Here is a 24,126-nt window from a genome sequence, read left to right as displayed (position 1 = left end):
ATCACAACATATGCCCCCCCTTAATCCCCATCACCTATTTCACCCATCCATCCTACCCACCTCCCCTCTGGTAACCATCAGCTCCCCCCATGTTTATTTGTTTCTTAAATTCTACATGTGAGTGAAATCATATGTGGGGTACTTGGGTGGCTCAGTCGGTTGAGTGTCTGCCTTTGGCTCAGGTCATGATCTCAGGGTCCTGGGATCAAGCCCCATATCCAGCTCCCTGCTGGGCAGGGAGTTTGCTTCTCTCTCTCCCTCTGACCCTCCCTCCCATCGCTCATGCTTGCTCTTTCTCTCTCTCACTGTCTCTCAAATACATAAAATCTTTTTTTAAAAAACCACCAACAAAAAAGAAATCATATGGTATTTGTCTTTCTCTGATTGACTTATTTTGCTTAGCATAATACTCTCTAACTCTACCCACATCATTGCAAATGGCAAGATTTCATTCCTTTTATGGCTGAGTGACATTTCATTGTATATGTATACAGCACATCTTCTTTATCCATTCATCAGTCAGTGAACATTTGGGCTCTTTCCATAATTTGGCTATTATTGATAGTGCTGCCATAATCATTGGGGTGCATGTATCCCTTCGAATTAGTATTTTTATATTCTGTAAGTAAATACCTAGTAGTGCAATTGCTGGATCATAGAGTATATCTATTTTTAATTTTTTGAGGAAACTGCATCGTGTTTCCACAGTGGCTGCACCAGTTTGTGTTCCGACCAGCAGTGCACAAGTGTTCCCCTTTCTCCACATCCTCACCAATGCCTGTTGTTTCTCATATTGTTGACTTTAGCCACTCTGACAGGTGTGAGGTGGTATCTCATCATGGTTTTGATTTGTATGTCCCTGATGATGAGTGATAGTGAGCATTTTTTCATGTGTCTATTGGTCATCTGGGTGTCTTCTTTGGGAAAATATCTATTCATGTCTTCTGCTCATCTGTAAAATGGATTATTTGTTCGGGGGTGTTGAGTTTTATTAGCTGAGGAAATTTTTAAGCAAAGTGTTGAAGGTGCAGCCTGGTTTCTCCTTGCTGCTTATAGTAAAAAGTGAGAGGAAAGGGGAAAACTGAAGGAAGAACTGCTGAGCAAAAAGGAACCAGCACTTGATGACCTGAGAAATTTTCAGCCTATCCATATTGCAGAAGGTATGAGAATTAGGAGGTTCCAAAACGCATGTTCTGGAGATGGTGCCAAGAGTGTGGCTAGATAATCTTTTGCTAGTACCAACGTGATTAAGCATGTGACTTATAGATCCCCTCAACCTTTACAGCAGAAGCCAGGAGTAGAAATGGAGTTAATGAGGAAAAACCTGTGGAGGTTCCTATTCTCTGATGGCATGAATCCCTGTGACATACAGAGGAGACCTGCAAGATTTCTGAGAATGTTACACCATCAGAAACACCGCAAGTGAGGACTGAAAGACACAAAGACAGGATGAGATGGAGAAAGGCTGTCAACTCCTAAAACAAGAAACAGGGTTCCAAAACCACTCAGTTTTTAAGAAAAAGCATGAATGAGTGAGGTTTTATGCCAATAGGGTTGGTCCTCAAGCTATGAAGGATATTCTCAGGCCTTAAAGTCTAATGAAATCTGTCCTGCTGGGTTGCAAAATGGCTCAGTGACAAAGGCTTTCTATTTCCCTTCTATTCTCTCTCTTTTTTTTAAAAAAAATATTTTATTAACGGGATGCCTGGGTGGCTCAGTGGTTGAGTGTCTGCCTTTGGCTCAGAGCATGATCCTAGGGTCCCGGGATGGAGTCCCATATCGGGATCCTTGCATGGAGCCTGCTTCTTTTTTTTTTTAATTTTTATTTATTTATGATAGTCACAGAGAGAGAAAGAGAGAGAGGCAGAGACATAGGCAGAGGGAGAAGCAGGCTCCATGCACCGGGAGCCCGATGTGGGATTCGATCCCAGGTCTCCAGGATCGCGCCCTGGGCCAAAGGCAGGCGCCAAACTGCTGCGCCACCTAGGGATCCCCGGAGCCTGCTTCTCCCTCTGCCTGTGTCTCTGCCTCTCTCTCTCTCTCTCTCTCGAATAAATAAATAAATAACATCTTTAAAAAATATAAAATATCCACATATCAAACCCAGATATGTCTCAAGAAAAAAAGGGCATCTGAGTGGCTCAGTTGGTTAAACATCCAACTCTTGATTTTGGCTCAGGTCATTATCTCAGGGTCCTGAGATGGAACCCCACCTCTGGGACCCATGCCCAGGATGGAGCCGACTTAAGATTTTCTCTCTCCCTCTCCCCCTGCCCCTCCACCCCCCACCTTGCTCCCCCCTTGCACATGTGCTCTCTCTATATATATAAAAAGAAAAAAAATACACCATAATCATTAAGATGATTCTAGAAATGCTAGTGTGGTTTAATATTTATAAGTCAATCAACAGAATTCATTACAACAATACTTTAGAAAAGCTACATAATGCTATTGATATTTTAAAAGTATATGATATAATTCAGTAACCATTATATTAATAACAAAAATTCAAAAGAGCAATAGAAGGAAACTGCTTAAAATTGACAAAACCACTTTCCAAAAATTGCCAGAAAACTTTATACTAAATGGTAAAATGTATAAATCATTTCCATTAAAACTGGCAACAAGATAGGGATGCTAACACATGTATTGTTCAACATTGTTTTGAAGGCTGTATTTCAGCACTATCCAATACAACTTCCCAGAAATGTTTATATTTAGTGCTGTCCAATACAGTAGCCAGTGGCTAGCCATATGCAGCTATTGAACATTTGAAATGTAGCTAGATAAGAAACTGAATTTTAATTTATTTGGCTTAAATAAATTGAAATCTTTTTTAGGCTTTTTAAGTTTTTGTTTTAATTTCAGTGAGTTAACACACAGTGTTATATTAGTTTCAGGTGTACAATATAGTGATTCCACAATTCCATACGTTGCCCAGTGCTCATCACAAGTACCCTCCTTAATCCCCATCACCTATTTCACCTATCACCCCAGATACCTCCCCTTTGGTACCTACCCTTCAGTTTCTTCTCTATAATTAAGAGTCTGTTTCTTTTTTTTTAAGAGTCTGTTTCTTAATAAATTTAAATTTAAATAGCCACATGAGCTTAGTGGTTACTGTACTGAACAGCTAATACAATACAAAGAATCACACCAAATATTAGAAAAATGAGAGAATATTATCTATTTCTGATATGTTGTACAATTAGAAAACTTGAGAGACTATACTAAGAAGCTAACCGAATTGGTAGGTGGTTTTGATAAGGGGCTGGATACAAGATAAAATTATAAAAGTAGGCATTTTCTTTTAATTTTAATTTTTTTTTATTTTATTTATGATAGGCACACAGTGAGAGAGAGAGAGGTAGAGACACAGGCAGAGGGAGAAGCAGGCTCCATGCACCGGGAGCCCAATGTGGGATTCGATCCCGGGTCTCCAGGATCGCGCCCTGGGCCAAAGGCAGGCGCCAAACCACTGCGCCACCCAGGGATCCCGGCATTTTCTTACTATACTAACAGTAAACAGATAAGATTAGCAAACAAGCCTTAACAATGTCAACAAAAATATTGTGACTAACAAATTTAACCAAAAAAGATGATAGACTTAAAAGTCTACAAAATGTCATTGCAGCATATGAGACATAATCAAATAGAGACACATGAAATCCCTAGATACAAAGGCTTATTGTAACAAAAAACATTAACTCTTCCCAAACTATTATTTTAGGGTAATACAGTTCCAAACAGAATCTCAATAGTTTTGTTTTGTTGGGGTTGTTGGAAGGGGGGTAGCATTCATTTTGAAACTTCATTTTAAACTTCAGGGAGTTCTTAGAAAAATTAATTTGCCAGAACAAAACTCCTTTGAAATCAGATTACAGAGACACAATCAAGAGTTCAGGTCAAGCAAAACATATTTGTGACCTTATATAACAAGAATGATTTTTAATTCAGTGGATACAGGGCAGTGTGTTCCATAAAGAGTGCCAGCTGATATTGTTGAATTTTACCTAAGCCTTGTGATCCAGATAAACAGTGAAGGTTCAGAAATCCCCTTACTCTTTTCATGTTCTGGAAACCCTGCTTCCTGCAAAGAACTCCCCTCCCCTACAAGACTTAAACAGGACTCATGAAAAAAAAAACAAAAAACAAAAACAAAAACAGGACTCATGGATGCTCCTGTTGTTTACCTATGACAAGGACAGACACAGGCTTTCCAAATTCCCATTCCTTGCCTCATGAACACTGATTTAATCAGAACAAAAATGCTTGTTTAGCCAAATTTCAGTGGAGCTTCTCTTTTCCCTACAGGCTCCTGAACCCGGCTTGTACCCAAGCCTGAGAAAACACAAAAAACTGTGAAGGTGCCCTCTCTTCTTAGCTTCTTCTGGGAGGGAATCCATTGATCACAGTGGGCACTTTCCCTATCGGATCCCACTGGCCATTCTGCTGCTTATGTAGCTTCTCCTCCACAGATTCTGCTTATCTCACCTTGCTTCCTCCTTACTCAGTCTCTAAAAGAGAAGCCCTTTTCTGTTTGGTTTTTGAGATAATTGCAGATTTCTGAAATGGAAGCTTTCTATTTCTATTTGATACAGCAAAAACTGAGCTTGACCTTGACTTCATTCCATGTGCCACAGTAAATTCCAACTAGATTAAAGGTTTAAGTAGAAAAAAAATCAAAGCAATAAAAATTAAATAAATGTTAAGACTCTTTAGGCTTACCTGGAATGGGGGAGGAGGACCATGCAAGACAGGAAATACAGAAGCCAGGAAAGAAAGTTTAGACATTTCTGACGAGAGAATATCTTTCTAATTACATATTGAAGAACACCTATAAAATGCCAAGGAGAAAAAGGGGGTGGGGATACTGCAACGCAACTCACAGAAGGTTGATATCCCTAATGCACAAAGAGCTTCTACAAATCAGTAAAAGACAAATCACTCCAAAGTAAATTGGACAAAAGATATGAAAATTTGCAGAAGAGAAAATCTAAGTGGTCAACAAACAGAAAAAGATCCTGTGTTCCAGTAGTCAGTAAAATGCAAATGAAAGCAATTAAATACTACTGGCCCTCACACTGGCAAACGTGAAGGACAACACCAACATCCAGATTTGCCTCAATGAACTCATATTTTGTTGGCGGGAGTAGGCATGTTACAATCTTTTGGGGAAGTGATTTGGCTGTATCTATTTGACAACAAAATACCCTTACCTGAATTTAATAATAAACTTCAAAACAGAAGCAAAAATTGACTAGCACAATGAAACCCTGACCTGACAATATAGTGGGAGAATCTCTCTCCTCCATCAGGAACTCATGGGGCAAGCAGAAGAAAATCATCAGGAAGGAAATACATTTCTAAAGGCCCAACTAACAAGTTTGAGCCAACAAACATACATGCTAAACCCAACAACTGGAAAATGCAATCTTTTTAATCAAGAGATGAAACACGTTTGAAAACTGGGCCCATGCTTCATCCTTAAGGCAAGTTTCAACGCATTTCAAAGACTCAACATCATTCTGACAATATTCCCAGAGCACGATGCAATTAAGGTGAGAAATCACTAGCATCAGATTAATTTTGTGTTTGTTTGGGAAAATGAAAAATGGTGTCCAGAACTGTAAAATTTTTCTGTACTCCCTCTAAATTCCTTCTGGGAGTCATTAATTCCAAGAGGAATATGTGACATACTGAGATGAGTCAAAACACAAACCGTTCCTTGGGGGCAGCATTCCAACACCTGTGAACCAAAGCGCCCCCCCCCCCCCCCGCTTTGGTTCCCTTTCCCTATAAAACTCCTCTCCCGAAAATGAGTGGGAAATATCAGAGAGGGAGACAGAACATGAGAGACTCCTAACTCTGGGAAACAAACAAGGGGTAGTGGAAGGGGAGGTGGGGGGGTGTGGAGGTGACGGGCACTGAGCGGGGCACTTGACGGGATGAGCACTGGGTGTTATGCTATATGTTGGCAAATTGAATATATATATATATATATATATATATATATATATATATATATATATATATATATATATATACATACATAAAACTCCTCTCCCTTATAGAGCACTTCGTGCTCTAGGAAACTCTGGGCTGGGCCTTTCTCCCTGTCGCAGCAGCCTGAATAAAGTACCCATTCCTTTGTCCAGTGAGTCTTGGAGAAGTTTTGCCAAGTTGGACAACGGACTTCTAAAACATTAATGGGGCAAAAGGGGAAAAAGTGACAAATTAGCACTTGAAGCCAAACACTAATGAAAATCAATCAAAACCTGGATCTCTGGAACTTTAGCCTTAATGCTTTTAGAAGGAAACCAGGAAGGCGGACTACTGGATTTTTTAAAAATTGGGTGAAGTGCCCCTCCACTGACATCACAGGTCCCCCAACGAGTCGCTCCACAGATACTTGATCCCTGGCGCTAAATCACCTCAGCGCCCCGCGCCCCGAGTGGTTAAACTCTCGCTGCGGGCGACTTCCGCTTCCTGGCCTAAATCTGACACGTACTATTCCTCCCCCCCGCCCCCCCCCGCCCCGCGGCAACCACCCAGGGCCAGTGACAGTCGAGGAGCCCGGCGATGCCCTCGGCCGACACGGGGACAGAGGCGCCGGCAGGTGGGCACGTCGCGGCTCCTCGAGCCCCGCCGCCGCCGCCGCGAGCCACCCGCGCCTGTCAGAAGCCGCTCCCTTTCCTCTAGAAGGAGGCTGGGGAGGGAGCGGGGCGGGCCAGTCTCCGGGCCCGCCGCTTGCAGGAGACTTCTCAGCCGGGACCGGAGCGGCGGGACTCGGAGGGGGAGCCTAGCGGCGCGTGAGGAAGCCGCGGCCCCCTGGGGATGCGGCCCGAGGGCGGGGCCCCTGAGCGCCGGGAAGGGCGGGCGCCGCGGAGAATGAGCCCCGCGCGGGAGAAGTGCCGACGGCACAGCCCGCGCTCCTGCCGGCTCTGCTCCCGGGAAATGCCGCAGGGGCAGCGTGCGCGGGTCCCGGCCGAAATGCCCACCCTTCCAAGATGGCGGCTCCCGTAGAGACACTCCCGAGGGGACAGCCATGTTAGTTGCCTGACAAAGTCACCAAAGAACATTTGAAAGCCCGCCTCTCCTCCGCCACGCACACGCGCCAACCCCGCGCGAATGCACCCTGTGGGACTGCGGGCGGCCGGCAGACACTGAGCATGTGCGCGGTGAGGTCCAGACACGGAAGAGTCCCTCCCACGTAGTTTCAACACTTAGGGTTCCTGGACTGAGTTTAACAGGCAGCATAGTTGGGCCAGTAAAGCACTGACATGATTCTAGGGGTGTGATGACATGGATTTCGCACTCAATGATGGTACCTTGTAGGGTGAGTGATGAGGCTTCTCAGAGATCCCCAAGTAGGAGGAGCGTGCAGTGAGTGGCAGGGTTGTGGGGTGAGTGATGGGGGGGGGAATAAAATGGGTAGTCTGTGCGATGAGTGAGGTTCTAGGGGTTCTCTAGGGTGAGCAATGAGGAGTCTATGGGGAGAGCGGTGAGGATTCTCAGAGGTCGTTGATGGGGTCTGCGCGGTAAGTGATTGGACCTGTGGGATAAATGATGACCGTCTGTGAGCTGAATCATAGAGGGTTAGTGGGGTAAGTGATAGGGGGCCTGCAAGATAAATGATTGGAGTTCAGCGAGTGAATGGTGAGGGTGTTTAGGGAGTAATGGGTGGGCTGTGGAGTGAATGGTGGAGAGTTTGTGGGGTGAGTATTGAAGAATCAATGAACGAACCGTGGGGTGAGTATTGCACGGTCTATGACGTGTGTGATGGGGTTTATTGAGTGGATGGTCAAGATTTCTGTGGTGTCAGTTTTGCATTTATTGGAAACTAGCGATGGAGGGGCCAGTGGAATCAGACATGCGGCCTCACGGAGTCAGTGATGGGTGGTCTTAAACTGAGATGGGATTGTTTCAAAACCCTACTTTGACTTTGTTGGGCTTCCCGTATCTTTGTTTTCTGCGTCATTAATTTCTCCCCTTGATTTCATTATTTCTCTTCTTTGGGTTATTCTTATTTTCAAATTGCTAAGTTGAATACTTTTCTCATTAATATTCAATCATTTTTCTTTTATAAGCATTAAGTTCCTGAATGTTTCTCTGAGAACACTTTAGCTCCATGTAACAAATTTTGATATGTAACATGTTTTCTAATTTCTGCTGTGGTTTTTCTCTCTGACTCCATAGTTGTTTAGATATGAGATTCTGATTTCCCAAAAAGTTGACATTTTTATTACTGATTTCTAAACTACACTCAGAGACTGTCATCTGAGTGATTATTAGGTGCAGAAATGGATGTTCCTTAAAGTGGATGGTATGTATTTGAACTTTAAATTATTTTCCGGAAAAAAAAATAATTTTCCGAAACTTTTGTAAAATTGGTATTCCCCACCAGCACCATATAAAAGGGCTCACTCTGGGGTGCCTGGGTGGCTCAGTGGGTTCAGCATTTGACTTGGGCTGGGGTGGTGATCTCCGGGTCCTGGGGTCAAATCCCCCACTTAGGCTCCATACTGGTGGGGGAATCTGCTTCTCCCTCTTTCTCCCTCTGCTCCTCTCCCCCGCTTGTGCTCTCACTCTATCTCAAACAAATAAATACAATCTTTAAAGAATAGAAAAAAATAAAAGACTTTAATATCCCCTCCCACACTGAATATTGCTGCTTTTTAAATTTTCGCCATTCTGAGGGACAAACAGAATGATATCTGTTTTTACTTTGGTAAAGTAAATGGTATATAGTATCTTGTTTTACTTTGATGTGCATTTTTCTGGCAACTAGTGGTTGAATATCTTCTCATGTTTTAAAAAGTTTTCATATCCTTTGCTCTTTTTTTTCCTTTAGGTGGTTTGTCTTTCTAATTTGTGAATATAAACCTCTGTCATTTATTGTGATTTTTTCCCTTTATCTCTCTTTATAACTTGAGTTTTGAAAGATGTCTTCACATATAATTAGAGAAAATAATCATCTGATTAGAGATATCTGTCTTTTTCCTTTTAAGGTTCTGAGTATCTTATCTTGCCTAGTGAGTTCTCCCCACTTAGTGCTTAAAGCAATATATACCTTAAATTTAACATTTTTAATGTTTTAATTTTTAAAATTAAATTTCAGTCCACCTGGAATTTACTCTGGTGTGTAGTGTGAGATGAGACTGAAGTGTGTATTTTCCATTTGAATAGAAAATTTGCAAGCATCAATCATTAAATGAACCCACTTTTCTAACTCAACCTAATGCCACTTTTATCATATAGATTTCCAAATGTAAGTTGCTCTATTTCTGAGCTCTATTTTTCCTTCTAATATATGTATATATTGCCTTTCAAAAAAGTGTATTGACTTTTAGAAATACTTTTAATATCAAATAGTGCTAGCCCCTTCACTGTTCTTTTTCTATCTTTCTTTTTTGATTGTTTTCTTTAGTATTCTTTAGCATTAATTCTTTCATATGAATGTTAAAACCATCTTGTTTTGTTTCAAAACAACCATTAAAATAATATATTTTATAGTTTTCTCCTTTTTAAAAAGATGTATTTATTTGAGAGAGAGTGTGTGTGTGCACGCAAGTTGGGGGTGGAGCAGAGGGAGAGAATGTCAAGCAGATCCCCCCCTATTGAACATGGAGCCTGACACAGGGCTCCATCTCACGACTCTTGGGATCATGACTTGAGCTGAAACCAAGAGTCAAGAGGCTTAATGGACTGAGCCACCCAGGTGCCCCTATAGTTTTCTTTTTATAGACCCAGCACCTTTTTTTTTAAAAAAAATGCATACTTCAATATTTTACATTTGTTTTTGTCACCATGGTGAAAAGCATATTTTTTCTATTTCCAAAGGAAAAAAAATCTGTCAATTTTTATTTTCTTTTTTGTATTTTATTTCTTATCCAATGCAATGATTAAATTCTCATGTGAGTTCTAGTTGCTTTTTATGGTCTCTTTGTTTTCCTAGATAGAATATCATATTGCAGGCAATTAACAATGATACTTTCTCTTCCTTCCAAATATTTATTCTGATTACCTCATCTCCTCTTGCATTAACTAGCACTTTTGGAACAATGTTGAATGATACTTGATACAGGGTATCCCTATTTTGTTGCTCATTTGAAAGTGAAAGGTATTCATTCATTCATTCATTCATTCATTCATTCAACAAACATCTACTGAATACCTTCCACTTGCCAAGATACTGGGTTTGAAATGCTGCATGGCCACTTACTAGCTACATGATCTTTTTTTTTATTTTTTATTTATTTTTTTAATTTTATTTATTTATTTATTTATGATAGTCACAGAGAGAGAGAGAGAGAGAGAGAGGCAGAGACACAGGCAGAGGGAGAAGCAGGCTCCATGCACCAGGAGCCGACGTGGGATTCGATCCCGGGTCTCCAGGATCGCGCCCTGGGCCAAAGGCAGGCGCCAAACTGCTGCGCCACCCAGGGATCCCTGATCTTTTTTTTAAAAAAAATAGATTTATTGATATAATTCATCTACCATAAACTACACATTTTTAAAAAAGATTTTATTTATTCATTCATGAGAGACACACAGAGAGAAAGAGAGAGAGAGAGAGAGGCAGAGACACAGGCAGAGGGAGAAGCAGGCTCCATGCAGGGAGCCTGATGCAGGACTCGATCCTGGGACTCCAGGACCACACCCTGGGCTGAAGGGAGGCACTAAACCCCTGAGCCACCCAGGTATCCCCAAACTACACATTTAAAGCTTGCAATTCAATGGTTTTTAGTATATTCATAGAGTTGTTCAGTCACCACCACAGTCTAATTTTAGAACATTCAGAAAGAAATATGGTACTCATTCTTCATTCCCATTCTGTATCCTGCTGCTGCAGGCAACCACTTTGTGTCTCTGTAGATTTAACTATTCTGAGCTTTTCAGATAAATGGAATCATACTATATGTGGTCTTTTGTAACTCTCTTCTCTCACTTACCATAATGTTTTCGAGATTCATCCATGCTATGGCATGTATCAGTACTTCCTTCCTTTTTTATTACTGAATAATATTCCTTTGTAAGGATATACCACATTTTATTTTCCCATTCATCAGTTGATGGACATTCGGATTGTTTACACTTTTAAATACTATGAATAATGCTATGAATATTTGTGTCCACATTTTTGTGTGGACATAAATTTTCATTTCTCTTGGGAGTGGAATTGCTAGATCATATGGTACCCCTATGTTTAACACTTTGAAGAACTGTCACACTGTTTTTCGAAATGGCTGTGCCATTTTATATCCCACCAGGAATGTATGAAGGTTCCCCACCAACACTTGTTACTGTCTTTTTTTTTTATTCTAGCCATCCTAGTGGGTATGAAGTGGTATCTCATTGTAGTTTTGATTTCTGTTTCTCTAATGATTACTGATATTGAATATCTTTTAATGTGTGCAATGGACTGAATGTAGTCTTTTCCAAATTCATATGTTTACATAACTCCCAATGTGATGGTATTAGGGGTGAGGTCTTTGGGAGATGATTAGGTCACAAGGGTGGAGGTCTCATGCAGGGGGTTAGTACCCTTATAAAAGAGACCCCAGAGAGCCCCCTTCCCCTTTACACCCTGTGAGAACACAGTAAGAAGATGGCTGTCTATGAAACAAGAAGAAGGTTGTCACCAGACACCAAATCTGCTGGTGCTTTGATCTTGGACTTCCCAGCCTCAAGCACTGTGAGAAAAAAATGTTTGTTATTTAAGCCACCCAGTACATGGTAGTTTGTTATAGCAGCCTGAGGTCACTGACAATGTCCTTATTAGCCATTTGTGTATCTTCTTTGGAGGAATATTAATTCAAATCCTTTGCTTATTGTTCATTGAGTGATTTGATTTTTTTATTATTGAGTTGTAAGTGCTCTTTATATGTTCTGGATACAAGTCCCTTTTCAGATATGTGATTTGCATTTATTTTCTCCCATTTTGTGGTTATCTTTTCACTTTCTTGGTGGTTGACTTTGTGGCACAAAAGTTTTTAATTTTGATGAGGTTGAATTTATCCATTTTTTTTCTTTTTTGCTTGTGCTTTTGATATCATTGACTTTCCCCCCCCCAGAGAATTATATTGGAATGCTTATCTAAAACCAATTGACTGTAGGGCTGCCTGGGTGGCTCAGTCAGTTAAGCATCAGACTCTTCATCTCAGCACTCAACTCGGAGTCTGCTTCTTTCCCTCTCCCTTGGCCCCTCCCCTGCTTGTGCTCTCTTTCATATATATAAAATAAATCTTTAAAAAATAATAAAATAAAATAAATTTACTGTAAATGTACAAGTTTATTTCTGAACTCTCAATTCTATTTTATTCATCTGTATGTGTACCCTTCTGCCAGTACCACACTGTATTGATTTGTGTAGCTTTGTAGTAAGTTTTGAAATAGGGAAATGTGTCCTCCAACATGTTCTTACTCAATGTTTTGGAAATTCAGGGTCCTTTGCATTTCCATATATTTTTAAGATCAGCTTGTTACCCTCTGTAAAAATGCCAGCTTAGATTTTGATAGGGGTTGTGTTGTGTCTGAACATCATTTTGGGGATTATTACTACCCTAATGGTATTAAGTCCTCTGATCTGGATATGTTTTTAGCATAATGTTCTCTGGTAGGTTTTTTGGTAGTCATTGTAATATTTTTATATTGCTCTTTTAATTTGTGTTTTTATTAGGAATGGCTCCTGAATTGTGTCAGATGCTTTTTGATATTAATGGTCTTATGGTGTTGTACTCTTTAATTGGTTGCAGTAATGAATTATATATAATGTGGCCCCAACTTTGCTTTCCTTGGATAATTTAGTTTGATCAAGGGGAATTTTTCTTATGAGACATGGTTCGATTTGAGTTAGTAATATTTTATTTAAAAGTTTTGCCAGGGGGCATCTGTGTGTCTCAGTTGATTAAGTGTCTGACTCATGATCTCAGCTCATGTCTTGATGTCATGGTTGTGAGTTCAAGCCCCACATTGAGCTCCATGCTGGGTGTGGAGCCTACTTTAAAAAATTAGAAGTTTTACCATTATAAGAAAACTGCTTAGGGGCGCCTGGGTGGCTCAGTCAGTTAAGCATCAGTCTTCAGCTCAGGATATGATCTTGGGGTCCTGGAATCGAGCCCCACATTGGGTTCCCCACTTGGTGGGGAGTCTACTTCTCCCTCTGCCCCTCCCCTCCCTGCTCGTGCTCTCTCTCTCTCAAATAAATAAATAAAATCTTTTTTAAAAAGTACTTGTAGTTTTCTTGTTTTTATACTATATTTAACATATGTTGCTATTAAAATTATGCCAGTTTTTAACAGGAATTCAGGCGATTTCTATCTTTTTATATGTTAAAATGGCATGGAGACATGTTATATCTTTAAAGTTCAGCCATTTTCTTTGTCCATTCATGCATGTGTGAACACTTGGGTTGCTTCCATCTCTTGGCTAGTATAAATAATGCTGTAGTAAACATAGGCGTGCATATATCTTTTCTAATTAGTGTTTTCATTTTATCTGGGTCAACAACTAGTAATGGAATTACCAGATCATATGGTATTTCTATTTTTTTCATTTTTGGAGTAATATCCATACTGTTTCCACAGTGGCTATACCAATTTACATTCAGAACTGGTCTTTTAAAATGGTAAATTGCAGGGGTGCCTGAGTGGCTCAGTGGGATGAGCATCTGACTTCAGTTTTCAGGTCATGATCTCAGGGTCCTGGGATCAAGCCCCACATTGGGCTTCCTGCTCAGCAGAGAGTCTGCTTCTCTCTACCCCTCTACCCCCCACCCACTTATGTGCTTACTCTCTCACTCTCTCTCTCAAAGAAAGAAAGAAAGAAAGAAAGAAAAAGAAAGAAAGAAAGAAAATCTTTAAAATGGTAAATTGTAATTACTTTCTTTGATTACTGGTCTTAACAGATCTCTACTTTGGGAGATTAATTTTGGTTTATGTTTTCTGGGGATTTTATATTCTGCATGTAATGCTTAGTTAAATTATTTTGTTTACTCCCACCTTACTCTTCTTTGTTAAGACTGCTTTAGTTATTCTAGGGGCTGTGCATTTCCATGTAAACTCGAGAATATGCTTGTCTATGGGTGTTGAACATATTCTCATGTACTTTTTTGCCCTCTGTATATCCTCTTTGGTGAAATGTCTCTTCATGTCCTTTGCCCATTTTCTAATTGGATTGTTTGTTTCTTGGATGTTGATTTTTGAGAGTTCTTTATATGTTATCATTATGAGCCTTTGTCAGATACTTTCGCACAGCCTGTAGCTTTTCATTTCATTCTCCTAACAGCATCTTTTGCAGAGCTACAGTTTTTAATCTGTTGAAGTCAAATATCTGTATATTTTTCTTTTATTGCTCATGTTTTTGGTGTCCTATCTCAGAACTTTTACTAAGCCCTAGGTCCTGATGATTTTCTCCTGTTGTAGTCTTCTAACAGTTTCATAGTTTTACATTTGAATCTATGATCCATTTTGGTTAATTTTTTAAAGATTTTATTTATTTATTAGAGAAAGCACAAGCAGAAGGAGCAGCAGAGGGAGAAGGAGAAGCAGGCTTCCCGTTGAGTGGGGAGCCCAATGTGGGGCTTGATCCCAGGACCCTGGGATCATGACCTGAGCTGAAGGCAGACCCTTAACTGACTGAGCCACCCAGGCACCCCTCCGGTTAATTTTTTGTGAAGTGTGACATTTAGATTGAAATTTATTTTGTTTTTTCCTTATGAATGATCCAATTACTCTAGCACCATTTGTTGAAAAGACTTTCTTTCATCCATTGAATTGTTTTTGCACCTTTGTAAAAAAAATTAGTTGGCTGTATTTGTGTGGGGCTATTTCTGGGCCCTCTCTTCTCTTTCATTGATCTATGTTTCTGTCTTTTCATTGGTACCACATTGTCTTGATTCCTGTAATTAAATAAAAAGCCTTGAAGTCAGGTAAATTGATTTCTCCCATTTTATTCTTTGTCAGAATTGTTTTAGCTATTGTAGATCCTTTGTCCTTCCACATAAATTTAATTTTGCCTGTATTTACAAAAAATTCTTACTGAGATTTTAATAGGAATTATATTAAGCCTATATATTGACTTGTGAAGAATTGATATTTTTACTGCAGTGAGGCTACCCAACCATAAATACAGTATCTCCATTTATTTAGATGTTTTTTACTTCTTTTATCAACATTCTCTAGTTTTCCACATGTAACCCCTATACATGTTTTGTTACATTTACACCTAAATATTTTACTTTCTGAGTGATGTAAAGTATTGTGCATTTGTTTCATCATGTTCATTTGTAGTAAATAAAAATACTGATTTTTACATGTTATTCTTGTGTCCCATAACCTTGCTGAAGTCACTTATTACTTCTAGAGGTTTTTGTGTAGGGTCCTAGAGATTTTCTATCTGGGCCATCATGTTATCTGCAAATAGGATCCGTTTTTATTTCTTCCTTTTCAATCTCTATGCCTTTTGTTCTTTATTCTTGCCTTATTGCACTGGCTAAAATTTTCATTACTATATTGAATAAGAGTAGTGATAGTTGACATTCTTGTATAGTTCCTGATATTAAGGGGCAAACATTCAGTCTCTCATTATTAAGTATGATGTTAGTTATAGTTTTGTAGTTTTTTTAGATTTTATTTATTTATTTATTTATTTATTTATTTATTTATTTATTTATTTATTTATTTGAGAGAGAGAAAGAGATAGCAAGGGAGAGCACAAGCAGGGGGAAGAGGGAAAAGCAGGCTCCCCACTGAGCAGTGAGCCGACATGGGGCTCAATTCCAGGACCCTGGGACCTTGACCTAGTTAGCCACCCAGGCACCCTAATGCTAGTTATAGTTTTTTTTAATTTTTTGTAGATCTTATTTTTATCAAGTTGACACATTTAACCTTTATTTCAGGTTTTCTAAGAGGTTTTTTTTTTTAAATGATGAATGGCTGTTGGATTTTGTGAAAACATGTTTCTGCCTCAATTAATATGATCATGTGATTTTTTTTTCTTCTGTGGCTTGTTAATATGGTAGATTGCATTGACTGATTTTCAAATATTGAACTAGTCTTGCATTCCTGGAATAAGCCCCACTTGGTTATGGTATATAATTCCCTTTGTGGACCACCTGGGTGTCTCAGTGGCTGAGTGTCTGCCTTTGGCTCAGGTGGTGATCCTGGGGTCCTGGGATCAAGTGTCACATCGGGCTCCCTGCGGGGAGCCTGCTTCTCCACCTGCCTATGTCTCTGCCTCTCTCTCTGTGTCTGTCATGAATAAATAAATAAAACCTTTTTTTAAAATTTCCTTTGGGGGATCCCTGGGTGGCTCAGCAGTTTGGCGCCTGCCTTTGGCCCAGAGCGCGATCCTGGAGTCCCGGGATCGAGTCCCGCGTCAGGCTCCCTGTATGGAGCCTGCTTCTCCCTCCTCCTCTGCCTCTCTCTCTCTCATAAATAAATAAATATTAAAAATAAATAAAAATAAAAATTTCCTTTGTATATTGCTAAATTATATTTGTAATAATTTGTTAAGAATTTTTTGCATCTATGCTCATGAAGAATATTGGTCTGTAGGGTTTTTTATACTTTTTTGGTTAAGAAATGGAATAGTTCATCAAAAAACATCCTTTTTTAAAAGATTTTATTTTACTCTGAGAGACAGAGAGAGGGAGGCAGAGGGAGAAGCAGGCTCCCAGGGAGAAGCAGGCTCCTTGCTCTGCAGGGAGCCTGATGCAGGACTCACAGGACCCTTGGCATCATGATCTGAGCCAAAGGCAGACAACCAACTGAGCCACTTAGGCATCCCCATCAAGAAACACCCTATTTTCAAATGCAGGTGATGACAAAATGTGCAAAATTTACTATGCAAACCATGTATAATTCAGTGGGAAAACATTAGCACATCAAGAATGACTTTTGTACTCTACTTTTGGTATCAGGCTTTAGGAAATGAGTTAGCACCAATTCCCTCTTCTATTTACTGGAAGAGATAGTGTGGGATTGGTGTTAATTCTTCTTGAAAATTTGGTGGAAGTCTCCAGTGAAACCATTTGGCTTAGAGATTTATATTTCAAGAGTTGTTCTTTAGGGGCACCTGGGTGGCTCAGGTGGTTAAGCATCTGCCTTTGGGTTGGGTCATGATCTTGGGGTGCGGGGATCAAGCCCCACATTGGGTTCCCTGCTCAACAAGGAGTCTGCTTCTCCATCTCCCTCTGCCCTTCCCCTCTGCTCGTGCTCTCTCTGGCTCTCTCTCTCAAATAAATAAAATCTTTTTTTAAAAAAAGAGTTATTTTTCAAATTGCAAATTTGATTTCCATAATAGTTGTGAGGCTATTCAGATGAACTATTTGATATTAGAAGAGTTGTGATAGTTTGTACCTTTTGAGGAATTGGTCCATTTCATCAAAGTTGTCAAATTTATTATTGTATTCCATTATTATTCTTTTGATATCTGCAGAGTCTGTAGTGATAGCCCCTGTTTCATTCCCAATATTAATCATTTGTATCTCTAATTTTTTTCTTTGTCAATATTACTAGAGGCTTGTTTATTTTATTTTTTTTGGAAAACCAGCCCTTTGGTTTATTGTATTTTTCTGTTGTTTTCAATTCCATTGATTTTTGCTCCTACTCTTCTTATTTCCTTTATTCCACAGGTTTTGGGTTTGTTTGTTTGTTTGTTTATTTATTTATTTATTTAGGTTTTGGGTTTATTATGTTCTTCTAATTTCTTTTTTTTTAAGATTTTATTTTTTTAAGATTTTATTTATTTATGAGAGAGAGAGAGAGAGAGAGAGAGAGAGACAGGCAGAGGGAGAAGCAAGCTCCACACAGGGAGCCCAACATGGGACTTGATCCCGGGTCTCCAGGATCAGGCCTTGGGCTGAAGGCAGCGCTAAACCACTGAGCACCCGGGCTGCCCAAAATTTTATTTTTAAGTAATCTCTACACCCAACATGGGGCTCAAACTTACAACCCCGAGATCAAGAGTTGCATGCTCCACCAACTGAGCCAGCCAGACCCCCCCTTCTTTTCTAATTTCTTGAGATGAGAGTTTTGATTATTGACTTAAGGATTTTTCTCTTTTCACATGTAAACATTTAGTGCCATAAATTTTCCTTATAGCAGCACTGCTTTAGTTTATGGAGCAGAGTATTGTGCACTGGTTATCAAATCCCAGGGGAGGACTCCAAACACTTCTGCCCACTGCATCTTGGTATCAAAGTCACCAAGGAAAACACAACACAGTGAAACACTGAATGGAACAATGCTTTACTTGAATAGAGAAGAGACAGAGCAAGATCAGCATCCATAGTGCATCCTTTCCTTATAGCTAGCCAAATGGCAAGTAAGCATAGGAAAAGATCCTTCACTCCATTAGTTAGCAAGGAAATATAAATTAAACTGAACTAAGATACTACTCACAACCCTCTCATTGCAGTGGAAGGACTCCCCCACCCCCCACTATGCAGACTGAAATACTGAAAGCTAGGGGCATGCCTAAGGGCCATTGATGTATAAACTTTGGCAGAAAAAAATGGCACACATTGAGTCTGCAGTAAGGAAAAAATATTCCCACACAAGGCAATAGCCCAACATAGGCTGTGTGGGTTCTTGGTCTCTTGGTAAGTAAGTGTTCCAGGCCCAAAGACCATTCTTATATGGTCAAGGGGTGAGGGTGTATATACCCCTTATTCAGTTTAGTGTATTTTTTAAATTTCCCTTGAGACTTCTTTGACCCATGGGTTTTTTAGAAGTATATTGTTTAGTTTCTAAGTGTTTGGGGATTTTCCTGTTACTTTTTTATTTTGATTACTAGTTTCATCCATTGTGGTCAGAGAACATACTGTGTCTGATTTCAATTCTTTTACATTTGTTGAGGTTTGTTATATGGTCTAGGATATGGCCAAATGATGTATTTTCTGTGGGCACTTTAAAAGAATGTGTATTCTACTACTGTTGGGTGGAATGTTCTGTAAATGTCACTTAGATCCTATTGGTGGAAGGTGTTCATGAATTCTTTTACAACTTTGCTGATTTTCTGTCTAGTTGTGTTATCAGTTGTTGAAGGAAGGGTATTGAAGTCTCCAACTGTAATTGTGATTTTGCCTATTTCTCCTTTCAGTTTTATCAAAATTTTCTTCATATATTTTGCAATTCTATTGCATGATGCATACACATTTAAGATTGCTGTGTCTTTTTGGTGGACTGACCCTTTTATCATTATGTTATGTCCCTGTCAGTACCAGAGTAATTTTCTTTACTCTGAAGTCTACTCTATCCAATATTAATAAATCCACTCCTGCTTCCTTTTAATCAACATTTGCATGATATATTTTTTTCATCCTTTTACTTTTGACCTGCATATATCATTATATTTGAAGCATGTTTCCTGTAGACAGTGTATAGTTGGGTCATGATTTTTGAGATCAAATCTGCTAATTTCTGTCTACAAGTGCTGCATTTATACCATTTACACTTTATGTAATTATTTGTATGTTAATATCTAGATCTGTCATATTTTGTGTTTTCTATTTGTTCTCTCTGTTTTTGTTTCTCTCTTTTTTTGCCCTTCTTTGGGGTATTTGGACATTTTAAAGAATTCCATTTTATCTGGTGTTTTCAGGGGAATCTTACTTTATATAGCTTTTTTTGGATATTCTGTATATCATGTAATATATACACAACTTATCAGAGTCCACTGGTATCATTTTACCACTTCCAAGGAAGTGTGGAAACCCTACCTCATGTCCCTTTATCCTCCCCTATTTATAAATAATTGTCTTAAATACTTCCTTTACATACACTGAGCACCACATTAGGTGGTGTTATAATTTTCACTTCAATGGTCAAACATAATTTAGAAAACTTAGGAGAAGGAGAGCATATTATATTTACCTATATTTTCCCTCTTTCCATGTTCTTTCTTCCTTACTGATATTTTAAGATTTCTTCTTTTATCATTTCCTTTCTGGTTAGAGAACTTCCTATAGCCATTCTTTTATGGTACGTCTGCTGGTAACAAATTCTTAGTTTTCTTTCATCTGAAAATATCTTGACAGCTCTATCCTTCCTAAAGGATATTTTCTATGGGTATAGGATTCTAGGCTAACAATTTTCTTCTCCCCACCTCCCCCTAACAATTCTTTTCTTTCCACACTTGAAAAATGTGCCATTTCCTTCTGGTCCTAGATGGCATCTTCTCCCAATAGAAGGCTGTTTCATTTATGTTGAAAATCTGTGGTTTAGTGTAGCCACCTTCATTAATTATCTTAACTAGATCTTCTAGATAATTTGCTGCAGCTTCCATACCAGCACTTGCGATTTCACCTTATGTTATGGAGACAGCTTCTTTCCTTAAAATTCATGAACCAACCTCCGCTAGCTTCAGACTTTTCTTTTGCAACTTCCTCACCTCTCTCAGCCTTCAGAGGACTGAAGAGAATTAGGGCCTTGATCTGGATTAGGCTTTGGCTTAAGGGAATGTTGTGTCTGGTTATATAGATATGGTTTATGGTGCCAAAACAATTATAATAGTAACATCAAAGATCGCTGACCACAGGTCACCATAATAAGTATAATAATAATGAAAAGGTTTGGAATATTACAAAAATTACCAAATTGTGGCACAGAGACATGAAGTGAACAGATGTTATTGGGAAAATGGCGCTGGTAGACTTACTTGACAATTGCCATAAACCTTCAATTTGTAAGAACTTCAATATCTGGCAAGCACAATAAAATTAGGTATGCCTGTATTTCTTTGCTGAGATTTTCTATTGTCTCATTTGTGTTAAAAATTTTTCATAATTGGCCAATGAAGCATGTTTATGATGGCTGCTCTAAAATCCTTGTCAGATGGGGTGCCTGAGTGACTCAGTCAGTTGGGTGTCAGACTCTTGATTTTGGCTGGGATCATGATCTCAGGGTCATGTGATTGAGCACTGCATCAGGCTCTTCGCTTGATGGGGAGTCTGCTTGGGATTGCCTTTCCCTCTCCCTCTACCCCTCCCCCCTCAAATAAATAAATCTTTTAAAAAGTAATAAAATTATATTTAAAAAGCTAAAATCCTTGTCAGATAATTCCAACATCTGTGTTATTTCTTTTTTTTTTTATTATAAATTAATTTTTATTGGTGTTCAATTTACCAACATACAGAATAACACCCAGTGCTCATCCCGTCAAGTGTACCCCTCAGTGCCCGTCACCCATTCACCCCCACCCCCCGCCCTCCTCCCCCTCCACCACCCCTAGTTCATTTCCCAGAGTTAGAAGTCTTTATGTTCTGTCTCCCTTTCTGATATTTCTCACACATTTCTTCTCCCTTCCCTTATATTCCCTTTCACTATTATTCATATTCCCCAAATGAATGAGAACATACACTGTTGTCCTTCTCCGGTTACTGTGGCCAAGTTCAAAAAGGGTGTTGCCTGAGTTCTCCTCTGGGATTTTGATGGAATCTTGTCTCACATTTAGATCTTTCATCTATTTTGAGTTTATCTTTGTGTATGGTGCAAGAGAGTGGTCCAGTTTCATTCTTCTGCATGTGGATGTCCAATTTTCCCAGCACCATTTATTGAAGAGAGTGTCTTTCTTCCAGTGGATCGTCTTTCCTCCTTTATCGTATATTAGTTGACTATAAAGTTCAGGGTCCACTTCTGGGTTCTCTGTTCTGTTCCATTGATCTATATGTCTGTTTTTGTGCCAGTACCACACTGTCTTGATGAACACAGCTTTGTAGTACAACCTGAAATCTGGCATTGTGATGCCCCCAGACATGGTTTTCTTTTTTAAAATTCCCCTGGCTGTTTGGGGTCTTTTCTGATTCCACACAAATCTTAAAATAATTTGTTCTAAGTCTCTGAAGAAAGTCCATGGTATTTTGATAGGGATTGCATTAAACGTGTAAATTGCCCTGGGTAACATTGACATTTTCACAATATTAATTCTGCCAATCCATAAGCATGGAATATTTTTCCATCTCTTTGTGTCTTCCTCAATTTCTTTCAGAAGTGTTCTATAGTTTTTAGGGTATATTTTGAGAACCATTTGAATGGTAAATGGTTCTCCAACCTTTTATTTTCAGGTTGTAGGTGTCCTTCTGTCTAAAATGAGTCTCTTGTAGACAGCAAATAGATGGGTCCTGCTTTTTTATCCAGTCTGAAACCCTGCGCCTTTTGATGGGGTCATTAAGCCCATTCACGTTCAGAGTTACTATTGACAGATATGAGTTTAGTGTCATCATGATATCTATTTAGTCCTTGTTTTTGTGGATTGTTCCACTGAACTTCTTCTTAAAGGGGAGTTTTAAGAGTCCCCCTTAAAATTTCTTGCAGAGCTGGTTTGGAGGTCACATATTCTTTCAGTTCCTGCCTGTCTTGGAAGCTCTTTATCTCTCCTTCCATTTTGAATGAGAGCCTTGCTGGATAAAGTATTCTTGGTTGCATGTTCTTCTCATTTAGGACCCTGAATATATCCTGCCAGCCCTTTCTGGCCTGCCACGTCTCTGTGGAGAGGTCTGCTGTTACCCTAATATTCCTCCCCATGAAAGTCAGGGACTTCTTGTCTCTTGCTGCTTTAAGGATCTTCTCTTTATCTTTGGAATTTGCAAGCTTCACTATTAGATGTCGAGGTGTTGAACGGTTTTTATTGATTTTAGGGGGGGATCTCTCTATTTCCTGGATCTGAATGCCTGTTTCCCTTCCCAGATTGGGAAAGTTTTCAGCTAGGATTTGTTCAAATACATATTCTGGCCCTCTGTCCCTTTCGGCGCCCTCGGGAACCCCAATTAAACGTAGGTTTTTCTTCCTCAGACTGTCATTTATTTGCCTTAATCTGTCTTCATGGTCCCTTAATTGTTTGTCTCTTTTTTCCTCAGTTTCCCTCTTTGCCATTAACTTGTCTTCTATGTCACTCACTCGTTCTTCCACCTCGTTGACCCTCATCGTTAGGACTTCTAGTTTGGATTGCATCTCATTCAATTGATTTTTAATTTCTGCCTGATTGGATCTAAATTCTGCAGTCATGAAGTCTCGTGAGTCCTTAATGCTTTTTTCTAGAGCCACCAGTAGCTGTATAATAGTGCTTCTGAATTGGCTTTCTGACATTGAAGTGTAATCCAGATTTTGTAACTCTGTGGGAGAGAGGGCTGTTTCTGATTCTTTCTTTTGAGGTGAGGTTTTCCTTCTAGTCATTTTGCTCAGTGCAGAGTGGCCAAAAACAAGTTGTATTGGAACACGGGGGAGTATCACTGGTCCGTCCAGCTGGTCTTCTGGGGGAGGGGCCTGCTGTGCTGATTTTCAGGTGTTAGCACTTGGGGGAGCTGCTCTGCCCCTGCCTGCTGCAGGGCTCAGCGGGGGTTGTTTACCCCGTGGGACCCAGGGAGGAACAGCCGCAGTTGCTATGGCAACTCTGGAAGCCTGGATTCAGCCTCCGCAGGAACTACAGGCTCGGGGCTCTCGGTTCTCCCTCTGCAGGGCCTGGAGGCTCCGGGGCGGGGCCGCTGATGTGCTCAGCTCGGGGCAGGAGCGTCCTTGCTTCCTGGGCCCTCCCGGCCTCTGCCTGTCCGGGGGAGGCTGGATCTTGGGCTGTGTCCCAGCGCCCTGTGCTCCGGGGCCTGCGCTGGTGGATTCGCGCTCCCGCCCTGCAGCTCCCTCCCTGGAGCCGCCGCCCAAGCCCCTCTGAGCTGCTCCGTTCGGTCCCGCCGTGCGCGCTGCAGCCCTTAGGGAGCTCGGAGCACTCTCCTGCGCTCGCAGGTGTCTGTTAGTGTCCCAGGGAGCCCGAGGGCATCCCCGCCCTCCTGGGTCCTGCTCCAACTCCCTGCGAGCCCCTTTCCGCCCGGGAAGGTTGGTGCAGCTCCTGCTCCTCCGGGACGGGACTCTCCTGTCCTGGGGACACTCGCCCCGGCCTCAGCCCGGCTCCTCGCGGGGCCCCTCCCCCTCGGAGGCCTTTTGTTCCTTTATTTCTTTTTCCCCATCTTCCTACCTTGATAGAAGCGCGGACTCTTCTCACTGTAGCATTCCAGCTGGTCTCTCTTTAAATCTCAGGCCGAATTCGTAAATTTTCAGGATTGTTTGAAGGTTATCTAGGTAATTTGGTGGGGACAGGTGATTTGGGGACCCTGCTCTTCCGCCATCTTGCCCC

General features: G+C 40.3%; 1 protein-coding gene across 5 annotated transcripts in view; it reads left to right on the top strand.

The window, feature by feature from the left end:
* The first annotated feature begins 6,566 nt into the window (after positions 1-6,566).
* The window catches only part of ZNF41 (zinc finger protein 41), a 44,621-nt gene continuing 27,061 nt past the window's right edge, over positions 6,567-24,126 (top strand). For 2 of the 5 annotated variants that reach the window (XM_055337820.1, XM_055337814.1), the window contains exon 1: positions 6,567-6,619. The gene's annotated coding sequence lies outside the window, so the exon portion shown is untranslated. Of the gene's footprint in view, positions 6,620-6,663; positions 7,340-7,494; positions 7,542-24,126 lie in introns of those variants that run through there. The other 3 variants (XM_055337816.1, XM_055337815.1, XM_055337817.1) reach the window with 2 other exon arrangements.

This window comes from Nyctereutes procyonoides, unplaced genomic scaffold (assembly GCF_905146905.1).
Source record: "Nyctereutes procyonoides isolate TBG_1078 unplaced genomic scaffold, NYPRO_anot_genome, whole genome shotgun sequence".
Lineage (NCBI taxonomy): Eukaryota > Metazoa > Chordata > Mammalia > Carnivora > Canidae > Nyctereutes > Nyctereutes procyonoides.
This window is presented reverse-complemented; position numbering and strand designations above follow the sequence as displayed.